This window comes from Phyllostomus hastatus, unplaced genomic scaffold (assembly GCF_019186645.2).
Source record: "Phyllostomus hastatus isolate PE091 unplaced genomic scaffold, TTU_PhHast_1.1 phas_contig_148, whole genome shotgun sequence".
Classification (NCBI taxonomy): Eukaryota; Metazoa; Chordata; class Mammalia; order Chiroptera; family Phyllostomidae; genus Phyllostomus; species Phyllostomus hastatus.
Genome location: NW_025333607.1, coordinates 21,825,460 through 21,840,854, shown reverse-complemented (window position 1 = coordinate 21,840,854; position 15,395 = coordinate 21,825,460). Strand labels below are relative to the sequence as shown.

Below are 15,395 nucleotides of genomic sequence, written 5' to 3'. Positions count from 1 at the left end.
AGCCTTGACCTCAGCCACCTCCGTCACGTCGCGGTCCGGGGAGACCTGGGACCTGAGAAGCAGTTTCTAGGCCCGGGTCAGGCCTGTACACCCTCTCTTGCCCATTCCCACTCTGTGTTAAACTGAATTAAATTGTTGTAACTGGTTGGACCTAAAAGAATACACATTTTTTGAAACGTAAAATGTGCCTTCATCATAAAAGCCCTTAACCTTGATCTGAACGTTTGGAGAGGCCTGTAAGCGGGCCACGAGATGTCTGTTCCCAGGCTGAAAACCTGTATACAGTTGTCCCCTGGAAAGAATTTTCAGCCGGAAGTGATAAACACCCAAAGGAGGATGAACGGTGGACAGCGTGACCTGACGCCAGCTGGATGGCTGTGTCCCGCTCGGCGTTGGCTGAGCGAACGGGAGGTGAGCCCCCCCAGCCCCGCTTTGCCGCCGCGGACCTAAAACCAGGGGCTGAAAGGAGCTCCGGGGGCCGCTCCAGAGTGAAGACACGCAGCAGGTGTCTGAGCCTCGGCTCCGCTGGGTGACCGCACAGGTGTCCGGGTCATCGCCGTCCACTCTCTGCGCCGTGACCCAGAACCGTGGCAGAGTGTGGCGTCCGGAAGGTCGTCCGGAGAGCCGTCGGGTCCCTGCCGCCCAGCCCGCCGCCCTCCAGCGCCTTCCCCCGCGCCGTTCCTCTTGGTGGGATCCGCTCCTCTCGTTGTCCCCGTCTGCAGGACGAAGTCCGCGCGCCCCAGCCTGCAGGCGCGGGCCCCTGCTCATCCCGAGATGCAGCGAGGTCCTCCTCTGAGGACGAGACGGCAGCAGTGCGCCCCGCCCCTCCTCCCACGGGAGAGCCCACCCGCCGCCGACTGCAGAGGCCTCGGGACGCAGCTGCAGTGAGGCAGCCGCAGGAAGCCGGCACGGTCTCGGGGCTCAGGCCAGCCGCGCCGCCCCGGTGGCCGCTTCTCGGAGGGGGGTGACGGGGTCGGCCTCTCCTCCTCCAGGCAGTGCTTTGGCGGCAGAAAGAGGGTGAGTCAGAGCCTTGTGTCGTACCATTTTTGCCAAACTGGCCCATTTTCGGGCTTCGGGAATCCCAATTTCACCGGCCACTGTGGCCCCCTCCAACGCCAAGCCCGTGGTGACACGGACACTCTGGAGACACGGACGGCCTTCCTCGAGTGGCTAAGGACACGCTCCGTCACTGACTGGCACAACACGCCAAGCACACGGCTGACCTCCCCCAAAACCGAGTACACGCTCCTGGGTCTGTCTTCTTTACTGAAGACGGTGCAACACCCTACGATTCCTGCTTACGTGACTCCTCTCATCCCAGCGGCACGGGAGCGACCCTGTGCTCCAGGGCGGCGGGGACACTCCACGAAGGAGGCCATGGCCCGGGCGACGCCCTCAGCTGCCCAGCCCGCCGTCCCAGACAGGCGTGTCTCGGGCGTCACCGAGGGGCCAGCCGTGGGCCAGCCGTGGGCCAGAGGCACGCCGGGGGTGCACTGGGTGTGTCGGCTCCTGGGCTGTCTCTCGGTCTCCCCACCACAACTCGGCCCCAGAAGACGTGTGGGTTTCCGCCCCTCGCTTATTCCCACCTTTACTTTCAGTGAAGGACGAGGCAAGCACTAATTTACTTAATAAGCCCGAACATTTGTTTTCTCAAGAAAACAAACTAATGTCCTCTGACCAAAAATACTCTAGGTGGGTTCCCGTGCGACTCTTCAATGAGCAAAGGCCACACACCACTTGACGATCTTCCTGGAAGATGATACTTATCAGAGGTCATTACGGGGTCATAACAGCAAATATATATATACATATACATATGTATATGTGTGTGTGTGTGTGTATGTGTGTATGTGTGAATATGTGTGTGTGTGTGTGTGTGTATGTATGAGCTATGTCTAAAGGGTGGAACTGTGCTAAGTAACAGTGAGAGGACGACCCCAGCCCGGACTCCCCACCGCCCAGCACACGCGGTCAGGAGCCCACCGCCTTCCCGGCGCCGGGGGAGAGGCCGCGTCCTCCAGCGGACGGCGGTGAGGAAACCTCACCCCGGCCTCACTCCTCGTGTTTTCACCGGGCTCTGTGGCTGCGCCCGTGGGCGGCAGCGCACCCCCCTGAACACACCGCTTCCACGGAAGGGCAGCGACACGAAGGCTGATGGCGAATGGATCACGAACGGCCGCATCGCTGGCTCACTTTGCCTCGGAGGCGCAAAGGCGTCTCAGCGCTGTGTCCGTCCAAACCCCGCGCTGAACGTCACACTGTGGGCCCCAGAGGAGAAGGCGGGAGACCTGCAGGTGTCCCTGCTGCGGTGACTTTTACGGTTTCCAAAGCTGGTGTTTGCATGAACGCTTCCAGGAAAACGATACGGATGTGCTTCACTAACGTCTTAGAAAGTGTCCCCAGGTGTCTGCTCAAACCACCACAGCAGGGTGATGGGAAATCCCTCCCACGTCACAGGAGAGAGGACGCGGGCGAGAAGCCGCAGGACTTCCCCAGGACGGCACCAGGGAAAGGAGCAGAGCCCGGGCTTTCTGACGCCTCCAGAGCAGCAACAGGTGCGGCCTCTCTCCACGTGATCATACACACGCCACACACACACGAGCGCGCGCGCACGCGCCAAGGCCCGTGTAACTGCAGCGTCTTCCCGGTGGCGGGAAGGCTGCAGAAATCCGGGCGCAAACAACGCCCTCCAGCCCCGCGAAGCCACAGCCCGAGGCCGAGGGTCCGGGTGGAGAGGCGGACTTCAGGCCAGGGTAACCCTCTTCCCCCGTTTCCCTCAGGAGCACCCGTCGCGCCCCGCGGTGCACGGTCAAGGCGCACAGCGTGGCAGTCTGCTCCGCGCGTGGGGTGACACGGCCACCACAACGGGTCCCATCAGCCGTCTTCTCGGCCGGGTCCGGTGGGAGGGAGGGAGAGAAGGGGAGAAAGGGGGTGAGAACTGGGAGGGTCTGCTCCTAGCGACCCTGCGGCCCCTCCGGAGTGGAGGGCAGCGCCTCCCGGGCACCCCGGAGAACTCCCGGCTCACGGTCCCTGTCACGCCCTCGCGGCCACAGAAGTCACCGACCGCTGATCCCACGTCCTTGTCCCAGGCCCTCTGGGTCCTCGCTGCTGCTGGGACCCAGCAGCTGCTCTGCGTGACCCCCGGGACTCCCTCCCGACCCCACGCACTCACCGAACCACCTATCGCCAACGAGAATCGCATCACAGCCCCATCGAATGAACGGCCCTGTGAGGAACGGAACACGCTTTTCTCCGTCTCCCTCACACACCGCACGCCCCGGCCTGCGTGAACCGTTCACGCTTCCTCCAAAGGCCAGGCCGCACCGCGTGTGCGTGTGCCTGGGACGCCGGCCGTGCCACCTCGCCCCGGGCCGCGTGTTCCCTCGTCCAACTGGGAGAATCGGGGCGACCGGCCCACCTGGAACCGCCCACGGCAACGGTGGCCGTGGACAAAGACCTGAGACAAACAGCCGGGGCCGTCTTCCGAACCTGATTGTGAAAACATCCTGCGGAGCCCCTCGTGCTGAATAATTCATGGCGGGCTCTGTCGCGGCGACGCTGACGAGGCCCTGCGGAACGCAGGCTGGTGCTTGGAGATGCTTTCATCAGCGTGAATTATTTATCGTGAGGTCATTTGTTTAACAGCCTCTAGTCTGTTACAAGTACTTACGAACAACAAAAAAAAAATCACCAGAAAAAGACACTTCTCATTTAAATAAAATCAAGAAAAAAATCTAACGGGCTGAATGGACACACGACTTAGCATTTCATCCGTGTGGGAAGCGGCCCGTTCACGTGCCGTGCGCACCTGCTCCGCCACGGCCGCCGCGCGCTGACCGCCGCTGACCCTCCCAGCCCGCCTTCTGTCCGTCTGTACACGCTGCACAGCAAACCACCAGCGGCGGGAGGGGACCTCCTGCCCACCCATCGCCCCTCCGGACGCTGCTGAGAACTGGATGAGGTGCTGAGGCCCCGCACTCCCGGGTGGGGCAGCGCCCCCTGCCGCCCCGGCCACTGAGCCTTCCCTGACCCTCGGGCTGGGCCCCACCCCCCACCAATGGCCTCCGGATCTGGGCTGGTCACCCGACGGTCTATTTAGCAGGTAATTCGGTGAGGAGGACGCACGCGACGGCTAACACGGCGACTCAAGGGGTCACCGGAACTCTGCTGAAGTCGCCGCCTTCTCCTCCTTCTGCCCCTCCCCACGCCCCCACCCCCCAAAAAAGAAGGGCAGTGATAACCGACCTCTGAGCTTGCCTGGTCTCCTGTTCGCTGTGCGGATTTCCCGTGCAAACTGAAATCACGAGAAAATTAAGAACGGAGGGGGAAAAGCAAGTATGTTAAAGCCACCGACGGACTCCTAGTCACCCGTAACCGTCCCAGCTTTTCGTAAAAGTAGCTTTCACCCTGGATGGTGTAGCGTTAGTGGATGGAGCGTCTTCCTGCAAACCGAAAGGCCGCCAGTTCGATTCCCGGTCAGGGCACAGGCCTGGGTTGCGGGCCAGGTCCCAGCTGGGAGAGCGCGACAGGCAACCACACGTGGGTGTTTCTCTCCCTCTCTGTCTCCCTCCCTCCCCCTCTCTCTGAAAATAAGTAAATAAAGTCTTCTTTTAGAAAAGAGTTTTCAATGCACTTGCTTGTCAGGTAGATCACGGACACATTTTCCGTCATGAAATCTGCCTCCGGACCAACTAAGGTCAACGGCCGTCACACCCCTGACGCCGCGGAGCCGACCCAGCGTCGGGGCGCAGGACACGCAGCTCGCAGAGGCCGCCGCCGGGCACACGCCCGCCGAACGCGTGTCGCTCGCCCCGGGGCGGCCGCGTCCCGCCAGCACCGGCCGACCACACACCCCGCCCTTCGCACACTCGGGCGCGCGTGGAACAACGGCCCTGCCCGGGCACGCTCACCAGGGGAGGCCACCGCATCGTGGAGACGCTCTCCAGAGAACAGGGGTGATTACCCCACGTTAACAGTGGGGATCACAACCTGCCGTCACGTGATGCCGGTGACGCTGCCCAGGGCTTTACGGGGCAGACTGGAGAGGACTCACAGAAAACACCGGAGACCTAGCTGACAGCGACTGCGGCCTCCCAGACAGGGAAACGGAGTCAGGTCGCGGAAGCCCGCTGCGACGCTGTTCCAGGGCCTCAGTTCTGAGCCCAGAGGCGGCTCCCCCCCGGCTCCCTCGTCGGCCCGCGAGCAGGCGCCGTGTCCAGGGTCCGCAGGCACGGGCCCTTCGAGAGCAGTTTGTCTCTAACGATCATTACGGACTTTGGGACTTGTCTCCCAGCTCCCGGCCATCGGAACTGCGAAAAGAAGCTACGTAAAGTCCCTCTGTCTGGGAGCGAAGCCCGGACTCTGCGACCGCCTCCCACGGCGCGGACCCAACGGCGATCTTCCCTCAACTCACGACGAAGTACTTTTTGTTCAGAAGGGAATAACTGGGGGGAATAAAGAGGGAGAGATTGGGAAAACTGTACTAGCATAATCCATAAAAAATGCTTAAAGAAAGGGAGTAATTTCAGCGCCAAGCTAGTCATTTCCCCATGAAGCTCAGTCTGTGTTTTCTCACAAGGGGGACGTTGGGGCGTCTGAGTGGAGGTCATCCGGCAAACCTGGACAGTGAGCACCTTCGGGGGGCAGAGAGGCCGCCATCTCCCCCCCCGCCCCACATGGGGAGCGGGCCACGGACCTGACCGGGGAGCGGCCGGCCTCCGGGGACGGAGACGGAGAGGCTGCTCACGGGGGAGCTGAGTTCATAGGCTTCACAGCAGCCTTATCTGATGGCCCAGCCTGCGCCATCCTCCCGTCGGAATTCCAAGAACTCAGCTCCGTGTCCCTGCGGGTCCAGCCTGGAACTACTCACCCTACTTGTCTCTCCACGGACCCCACCCTCCTCCCCAGGCCCCCGGCTGCCACCCCTTCCTCCCCGGCCCCGGTCCCCCTGTCGCCGAACTCTGAGATCTCTCAGAGCCTGCAGTGCAGGCACCACGCCCAGACCCTGCCGCCAGGTCCCTGGGTGTCCCAACAGTGGCCGCCTACCGACCAGACCTTTACCGCTGTCCCACGCGAGGCCTCGCCCACACCACGTCCGTCCCCAGGCCGGGCAGGGGCCTGCGCCTGGCGTTCACCCCAGACTCGCCGGGCCAGCTGCTCCATCAAGTGTCGCGGACACTGTCTCGCGGCGGAGAGCCGCCCGGCCTCCCGCCCCCCGTCGTGGCAGAGAGGCGGTCACCTGCCGGCCCCGGAATAGCCGGTTCTGACGGGAACGGCATCCGAGGAAACCCGAGAGGCGCGGGACGTGATCCACACCTCCCGGAGGCCCCGTCCCGGGACGGGGGCTGATTCAGGCAGGCGCAGCTGCAGGCGGCTCGGGAGGCCCGGGGAGCCAGAGGAAAACGGCCTCATCCTTGCTGGGCAGAGTCTGAGCGGGGCCTTGAGGAACGAGGACGATCGTGACGCACTGAGACTGAACGGCCGAGGTGCGGGAACCACAGGCATGACAAGCGGTGGGGAAAGCACCAAGACGAACCAGGGGAGCCAGAAAGGGCACGACATTCATCAAACACCACGGCGATTGGTCGGGCGTCCCTGAAACACAGGGGAGGACAGAGGAATGGATCTGGACAGGCGGGTCAGGGTCGGGACGAAAGCGGAGCTACGAGAAGCGGGTGGGCCAGGCAGGACGGGGCAGTGGGGGCCACTTCCGTCACCCCGAGTTCCGCAGCCCCTCGGAACGGAGCTGCTTCCAGAAGCACAGGGCCAGATCTCTGTTTAGACTGCTCACTCGCTCGCTTCCCGCTACTACCGGCGGCCCCCAGACTCCTTTCTTCAACCCGCGGTGGGTGGGGCCCAGCGGGCAGAGCGAGGGCGGGGTGGGGGGGAGTGCTCAGGCAGCATGGCTCTCCTCGCAGCTGCTGGGATCCGGCACCCCACGCCCCTGTGCTCAGGCTCGCGTGCCTTCCCGGTGCCTTCCGGGTCCAGAGCAAGCGACCGGGCCTGCAGCTGACTTCAGCCTCCGAGGCCGAGCGGCTGCCTGCGCCATCTTCGGGGCAGCCCGTGCAGACGCCCCACCGAGGTCACGTGGAAGAAAACGGCCTGCGTGTCTTATTACTGCGGGAACACTGCCCCTCGGGGGGCCACAGCCCAAGGCGAGCCCTCCTGGCCCAGGCCGCCCGCCGGCGCGCCAGCAAAACCCCCGCCCCAACCAGACGCGCCCCTCTGAGCTGAGTTCCGTGGGGCTCCCTCGGCTCACGCTACGTCGCAGACCTTGTGGTGGACACTCGAAAAGACACCAGAATAAACCTGGGACTCGTCCAGGACTGTACAACCTTCTTTTCCGAGTGCTTCTTCACGTGGACGTATAGTCATAATTAATACTCCAAATGAATGAAAAAGTTAAAAAAAAAAACAAACGCACTGGCAGAAAGTGGTTCTGAAACCGCCAGGCAAGCGTCCCGGAAGACAAGCCCAACTCCCACGCACAGGCCCGTGCCTGCCGGCGAGGGGGCAGTCAGGAGGGACTCGGGGGCCGGCTGGTCATCGATGGACACAGGAAGGTCACGCAGGAGCAACCGGCACGCATCGCGACGTGACTGAACACCGTCCGCGCCGCCAGGTACACGAGACAGAAAAGCCGGGTGCCACCAGGCCCGGAGCCAGGGGGCTGCCGGCCCCTGGGGCGCGGGAGGCGGTGAGCTCTCCCAGCGGCTGCGAGAGCCCGCATTTGGTTAGGAGGCAACTGAGCCAACACTCAGCCGTGCTCTTGACCTTCACACGCTCGCAGTGGGCTCTGCTCACAAACGACTCATGCTTCTCCATCAAACGCATTTCAACGGGCCCGCAGCAGCGCCCTCGAGAACGCACAGCCGGCACGTGGCACTGCTGACAAGCGGCCAGGGGGCCGACCCGCGGGCCCGAGCGAGTGGGAACACTGCACACCCCGGCCAGAAAGGCTGGGGGGCCGGAATGGACACCACAAATAAACCCAGAATGCTCTAAGTCAAACCACGCGCAGTTTCACAGACCACGTGGCACTTTTCAGGTGGCCAGGGCAGCACCTGCGCCACTCGTTGGGAGTGTGGGTCCCGTCGCATCTCGGTGGCTCTCCAGGTCTGCCGGTGGAGACCGTCTGCGGTGCAGGGTCCCGGCGCCCGCACCCACCAGATCGGAGTCCCCGACGCGGTATTCTGCGGGCGGTACTGGGGGAAACACGAGAACAGGACACACGCTTTGCAAACACAGCCCATCCTGACAGAGGCAAATAGCTCACCCACATGTTCTTGAACGGCTCTACAAATTTTGCAAAAATTACTTTCACTGTACAAGCAATACAACTATTTTGGGGACTCGTGGAATAAATGGTTTAGGATTTCATTAAGTGCTGATCATTCTGCTTCATCAGTTCAAATCTTCACTGAGACAGGGAACACAGATCATAAACGAGAACCAACTCTGAATTTCAAGAGGGAGGCGTGGCTACCGAGGCACAGAAAACAGCCAGCCGTCCTCTCTGAATCCAGGAGGAGGAGAAATTAGAGGAGAAGCTGGGCAGTGGGCGTGCCACACACTCAGGCTCACGTGCCAGACGCCACGGGGCACGTGAGTCACACTCCACGGACCCAAGGGAGAAACGACGCGACGGCTGGCCCCTGCGTTCCAAGGTGTCCGACGTCACGAAACGTGCGTTTATGAAGAACTGACCGGACGAGCCCGTGGCCACCCACGGCCGTTCTGGCCTCTCCCGCCCTCTCCACCGCCTCTACTGAGGGGCCCTTCCCAGGACCGGCCCCCACCGCCGTCCCTCCTGCCCCTGCTCCGGCCCCATTCCACGGCGAGGGTGTGGCAGCACACCGCCGTGAGTCACTTCAGGGGCGACGGAGGTGCGTCAGCACCGGACTACGGGGCCCCCGAGCGTCTGCTGGTTTGGCCCGCGGCCCTAACGCGGGCAGTCGGGGGTGCGGCGCCGTCATGCGGTCAGCAGGGCTGCCGTGAGCGCGCACGGTGAACAGGGCGAGGGTTTGCTGATTCAGGGGGACTGGACGACGAGAACGCAAGGCCTCCTGCTGAGACTGTGAGTTCCTTCCCATAGAGCCCATCCATCAGTGAGCGTTCTCCGTGTATAATAAACACCTTGCAGTGCGCCTGTATCTGGTGAGCGACGGTTCACGCCCAGAAATCGACTGTTTGGAATGGGGACTTGCTATCTGCCTCCGATGGATGACCTGCCGTCCGGTTCTGGGTGTCTCCACGGCAGTGTGCAAACCTAGCACACCACTTAAAACAGGGGCCAGCAGTTGGGCGTGGCAGGCGATGGAGGCCCTGACCGCTGTGACTCGGCTGGGCGTCACCCGGCAAAGTGAAAGGTCACCGGTTCGATTCCCGGTCAGGGCATGTGCCGAGGCTGCGGGTTCGGTCCCCGTCCAGGCGCGTACAAGAGGCAGCTGGCCGATGTTCCTCCATCACAATGACGTTTCTCTCCCTCTCCCCTGCCCTCCCTTCCCTCACTCTCTCAAAAATAAAGGGAGGGGCGGTGGAAGATTCACAACGCCTTACATTTCAGAAGTATAATAATTTTTAATAAGCACATCTATTTCTTTCTCCCAATCATAATATAGTAAATATCACATGGCTACAACCATAACAAACATAAGAGAAATTTTCCAGGTAAATATGAGGCTGAGGAAAATATTCTAAGAATGAACGGGATCACAAGCACACTAGAAAGAATAGCTTTGATCTTGCCATTTCCTCATCAGTATTGAAGGGTCCTTTTGCAACTCCCATTGTTTGTGGTCTAAAATATCCCCCGTCCCCGCCAAACCTCTGGTTTTTCTTCTGCCCAAGGAACCGGGATGACTGCCTCTCCCTGTAACCCCACCAAAAAAATCACGGAAGCACTAACTCAGACGTGGGAACCAGTAACTCATGAACTTGGAACCCGCAGAGCGGAGGGGAAGCGGAGGAAGGGAAAGGAGCCCCTGCGGACACCGCGGGGCCCTGGCCGAGGGACGTGGGGAGGGTCACGGCGACAAGCATCCCCGAGGCCTAAGAACAGAGAAACAGGACAGGAAACCGACACGCCCGGAGCCTCCCGCCGCACTCGCACCGAGATGCTCCCATATGGCCCTCAGAGCGACCTCACCTGAGCCGAGGAAACCGGTCTGAGTGGAGCAGGGAGGTGGCAAACACGGGACAGGCGGAGAGGGCAGGGCTGCGGCCACGGGGTCAGAGGACCACCGGGGGGGGGGGTGCGCGCCCTGACCCGAGGCCCTCCCCACCCAGAGCGGCCCAGCGCAGTACTCTTTTTCTGTTTCAGTGGGAAAAGGGCCTTTCAAGAAAGGCTCAGTTGCTTTTTTGAAAAAAGAAAAATATCTGCCCAGCCCCTGTCCAGGCCAGACCACTCCCTCTGAAAGGAACAGTCGTGGCAGGAGGCTGACAGTGACGACCACTAACGACACACGCGTGTGTGGGGCGCTCTCAGTCGGCCCCGGGAAAAGAGACCTCTGACCCCGGACTCCACCCTGGTGCGGTGCGGCAGGAGTCGGGGAGGTGCACCTGCATCCCGCGTGGAAGGACGAGTGTGCGGTCGACTCCCCAGCCGCAAAGAACGGCGGGAAACCCGCACAAGGTGGAGGAGGCTGGAGGAGGTTCCTGCACTGACAAAGTCTCCGAGATGAAACACAAAGCATGAGGACCAGTGACTGCACACCCTTCCGAGGTGACTGGAGAAGGTGGAGAGACGGTCGTGAGGGCCTAAGGGACAGAACAGGCCACACAGCACCGCTGCGGGGGACCCTCACCAGTCCCAGCGCCGAGACCTGGAGTCGCGCTCAGATCTCCGGTGCTGTGCTCCAGACCACGGCCGGCCCTGCAGCCCCGCTGTGCTCCAGACCACGGCCGGCCCTGCAGCCTCGCTGCGTAAGGAGAGTCTCACCCGAACGCAGCGACACCAGTCCGTGTGCCTATTGCCCGCGGCTACAAGGCAGCAGCCAGGACAGAGACCACTTGGCTCACAGGCCAGAATTATTTGTCACCCGACCCTTCGGAGAGAAACATGGAAACCTCCTCCCACACAAAAGCAACCTGCAGTGAAAAACTCGCCCTACGAGACTTCTGATTATCAACAGAAGCCCAATGGCAAGCATTGTGGAAAGATCTATTTCCATTAAGTAACAGAAAGCACATACATTTCTAAATTTTATAGACCAATTAAATAAGTTCTGTTCATTTATACACTACTCTGATTGTCTCTGTATATAACTATTACAAATATCTTATTATAGAAGCTCATCATAAAAACTGTGTGTAGTATGACAGAGCTGTTCTGACAAAGGGTACAAAAAGTAGTGACCCTGCTCCAAATTTAGGTATGCTTCGTGACCACCTGTCCTCCTCTTCCCACTACTACTAAAAACCATGAAAAACAGCCTCTAAGTATTCTCTTTAGAATAAAAAAAAATACTTGAAGATATATAACACATAAGAATAATCCAACTATTAATCACCAAAAAAGGAGTCAGCAATTTAGAAGTTTCATAACTCTGAATGGATGGTCCTACATGTATGTGTAAGTTTAAAAACTATCTGCACATAAAATATATTTGATTCCAACTATAAAATGTTATTTACCCATGACCTATAAAAATAAGGGAGAGGGAATTAAACTGAAACATTTAGAAGTATGAAGAAACATTCATTGAAACTCCTGTTATATATTTAGAAATGCAGAGGAATTGTTGATAAAGTAATTCAGAGCAAACAGTAATCATACATGTCATTTCCAAGACACTCTCAAGCATCAGAATAAGTTTGCTATCATGTTTTATATACAGCGTATTAAAATGCCTACCGCGTTAACCTTGAGTAAATACTGGAAGGGACAAATATTTTAATTCTAACGACACCAGGAATGTGGACAGGGTGCTTCTTCCTGCAAACACAGCAACACTGCACATTTTTAAAATACCAAAACCTATTTTTTTTTAAATCAAAGGAAACAATACCTCAAAGGAATCTTGGAACGTATTATCTAGTTAAGCAACTTCTTTTCCGAAACTGCATTAAATAGTCACTCTTCAGATGCGCTGCATGGCAGTGGCCACATTACTAATACCACATGGATGTATTTTGAAACATCAGATCCGGTTCCTAGGAAAACGGTGTTTACTTCTAGATACACTGTAAACATCTCTAATGTTATCTCAAACCACATATTTAAGTGGGGAAAACTAAACACACGATAATTAAGAAGCGTGAACTGTTTGGCATAAATCCGAGCCCCAAACTGCCCACGGAGGGGAGGCCAGCAGGAGCACCAGCCGCACTGCACTCGGGTCCCTGCGCCTGCCACGCTGACCTCTGACCTCCGCTGCGCAGGCGGAGGACTCTGCCCGCCGCTCCCCACCGCGTCCACCAGGGAGGGACCCGCGTCAGCGGGACAGGGGACCCCATCACAGAACGGATCTGTCTGCGCCCGGGTTACTTCAACCGCGGGAAGACGCCCAGGTCCCCGGGGAAGCGCCCAACGATTGCGGGTCTGACCCTGCGGGATGACTCGAGGGGAAAACTAGGCCGGTCCCCTGGGCCACGTGTACTGGCGGGCCAGCCTGGCTCCCCGTGCACCGGGCGGTGCGGCCAACCTGCGGGACGGATCATGCTGCAGGGGCGAGAGGCTCCTCGCCCTCGCGCGCACGTTAAACTCCGCAGGCCTGCGGCGGGGCCCCGCGTCCCACCGCACAACGCCCGGCCGCCCACAGACTTCCCTCCCGCGGAACTCTCGCTCTCCCGGCCCAGCCCCGGCCGGAAGTACCGCCCCCCGGCGGGAACCCTCTGTCCTCGTCACTCATTGGCTGCGGAGGCCGTCAGTGCTGCGGCGGCGAAATCTCGGGCCCCGCACCTGGCAGGCTGCCGGGGCTTCCCCAGCTTGCGAGAGAAGTCAGCCAGCCCCCAGCCCCACCCTCCGGCACACACACAGCAGGGTCCTTCCCCTTTTATATCGCAGGCCCGTCTCCCACCGTCCCCACTGTTTCTGCACTTGGACTCCTCCTGGAGGCCAAGTTGTTAAGCTCCACCTCCTCTCCCCAACCCCAGCCAGCTCCTGGGCCAGGCCAGAGGATGCTGCGGTTTCAGCAGTGAACCAGTGTGGCCCAGATCTCCCCGAGGCCAGCAGAAGGTTCCTTCCCCGGCAGATGAAAGAACTTAAGTTTTACGTTAACTGTCTTCCGTGCACTGGCCTTCGCCACTGCTGCGGCCACGAATGAGTACCGAGCGTCCACTCGTCGGGAGTTGCCACAACAACGCATTACAGGGCCACTGGCCTCTCGTTATCGACTCCCCACTGCCAGGTTTATCGGGGCGTCCGTCCCCAACGCACCGCATCCTGCATCCTGCGTGAAAGCCCTGTGCTGCTCTTCCACCCACCCGCAGCAGCTCAGGCTCCTGCACGGGTTGATCCACGCACGTCCCGCACAACCCGACGACACGCCTCTGTCGCCTGCGCGGAGTGCGCACATTTCTTGAAACTCAGAATTCCTCGGGGGAGGAATTAGAAACAGCGGTTGTAATCATGATGAGTACACAACGCTCTACAAACGAGGGGCATCTGATTTTTTCCCCCAACTTCACCCTGAGGATCACTAGTCTCAAAGGAGAGGGAAAATCATTTCTGTAACACGTTCTGACTTTCGGTTCCGTCACCACCATTGCTCAAAGGTGGGGGCACCTCTTACTGTAAAATAGTCCATCGTTAGTGTTTGTCCCCAACAAGGACAACAGAAATGTGAGGACACGATTGATTTGTTGGATACCTTGTGCCCCAATGCCTACAGAGCACAGGAGAGGGGCGACCTCGCTGCAGCATCCGCAGGGCTGCATTCTGTTCCTGGCCCTGTCCTGGGCAACGCGATCCTCCCAGCTTTCTCCTCTTTCCTTCGGGCTCCCCTGCGTCTCTCCGGCTTCGGCCTCTATTTTCAGTTTCCTTCTTCCCCACTGCCACCGTCACCACCCACGCTGGCTAGGGCCTTGCCATCCCTGTCTCTGGCATTCCTCGCCCTAACGGAGTCCCACGAAACTCACTGTCCAACAGGCCGGTCATCCCGCGCTTCTCCAGCCACTGGGGAATCCCACCAGCTGCCCTCTGCCGCTGAACTTCACTCTGCCAAGTCTGGCTGCGGCGGAATCCTGACAGCTGGGCCTAGCCAATCAGCGACGCGGAAAATAACCGGAGCCGCCAATCAGCACCTGCCGAGGGGCGGGAGGCGGGACTTCACTCAAGTTCCTCGGGTCCTGAAACTGAAGACCTGTTGCCGCCACCGCCGCCGCCGCCGCCGCCGCCGCCACCGTGGGCGCGCAGTTTCTTAGTTACCGAGGCCACCGCGGCCGGAACTGGTGCCAGGCGCAAAGCCTCCGCCGGTGCCTGTCCACGAGCGGGACCAAGCCCCCGGCTCAACGCGGCGCGCCCCGCCCGGCCTCCCGGCTGCAGGCGCTGAGGACGCCAGCGCGGCCTGGACTCGCGTCCCCATCAGCCCCGCGCCCCCGACCCCACAACGACTCACCAGGAAGCCGGGAGTCGTCAGTTCTGCTGCCCGCGAGGGGCCTGGGGCTGGCGGGCAGGCGACCTGGCCAGGCAGCGCCGCGGAAAGGCCCGCAGGGCCGAGGACTGTGGCTGCGGGGCCTGAACCGAACGCCACCTCGCGACACGCTGCCCCAGCAGACGCTGCAGGCGCGGCCACCCACCCTCTCACGGCCCCGCACGTCCCGAGCGCGAGCCTAGCAGCAGCCCATCCTCCCGCAACTGCTGCTCCTGCTCGGGTGGACGCTGCTGTCAGGAGTGTAAACATCCCGGCATCCCCGAGGAGAGGGCGGGGCATCCCCGGCCACGCCCACCGCACCGAAAGCCACGCCCCCTTCCTCCCTCACCCTCCCCCAGCCCCAGGGCAGGCTGTAGGGTGGTCTCCGCTGCTTTCCCCACAGCGTCCTGCAGAGCAGAGGGTGCCCAGCGGTCTTACCCTGGAGCCAAGCCGCCCTCCTCCCAGCACGTCTCTGCTGCTGCCGTAGCCGCCGTCCGGCCTGGCGGTGCAGGGAGCATCGTTATTCCCCACCCCGCCCCAGCCTTGGGGCCATCTTGCCTCCCACTAGGGGCGGGGGTCTCCCTGCTTTTGCACAAGTTGTTTTTTGTCCACCTATATTTAAATGTCCCCACTTGCACACGGTGAACCAAATGGGTGACGACCCCTTTCTTCTGGGTCACAGTGCGGGGATCCATCCTCTCTTACTATGGGGTTTCAACCGCCTGTGCGCTGAGCGAGCCCGCGTTCAAGTCCCAACCGGGCGGGCAGTGGCTCTGGGGACGCGTCTGAGAGGTGAACGGCCCTGCTCGTACCTGCACTCCT

General features: G+C 60.4%; 1 protein-coding gene across 2 annotated transcripts in view; it reads right to left on the bottom strand.

Annotated features, from left to right (window-relative positions):
* Positions 1-14,850, bottom strand: part of NEK7 (NIMA related kinase 7) — a 66,998-nt gene extending 52,148 nt beyond the window's left edge. The window contains exons 1-2 of one of the 2 annotated variants that reach the window (XM_045861623.1): positions 14,559-14,850; positions 14,080-14,244 (exon numbers count right to left, since the gene is read on the bottom strand). The gene's annotated coding sequence lies outside the window, so the exon portion shown is untranslated. The remainder of the gene's footprint in view (positions 1-14,079; positions 14,245-14,558) is intronic. The other variant, XM_045861622.1, reaches the window with a different exon arrangement.
* Between the last annotated feature and the right edge of the window lie 545 nt (positions 14,851-15,395).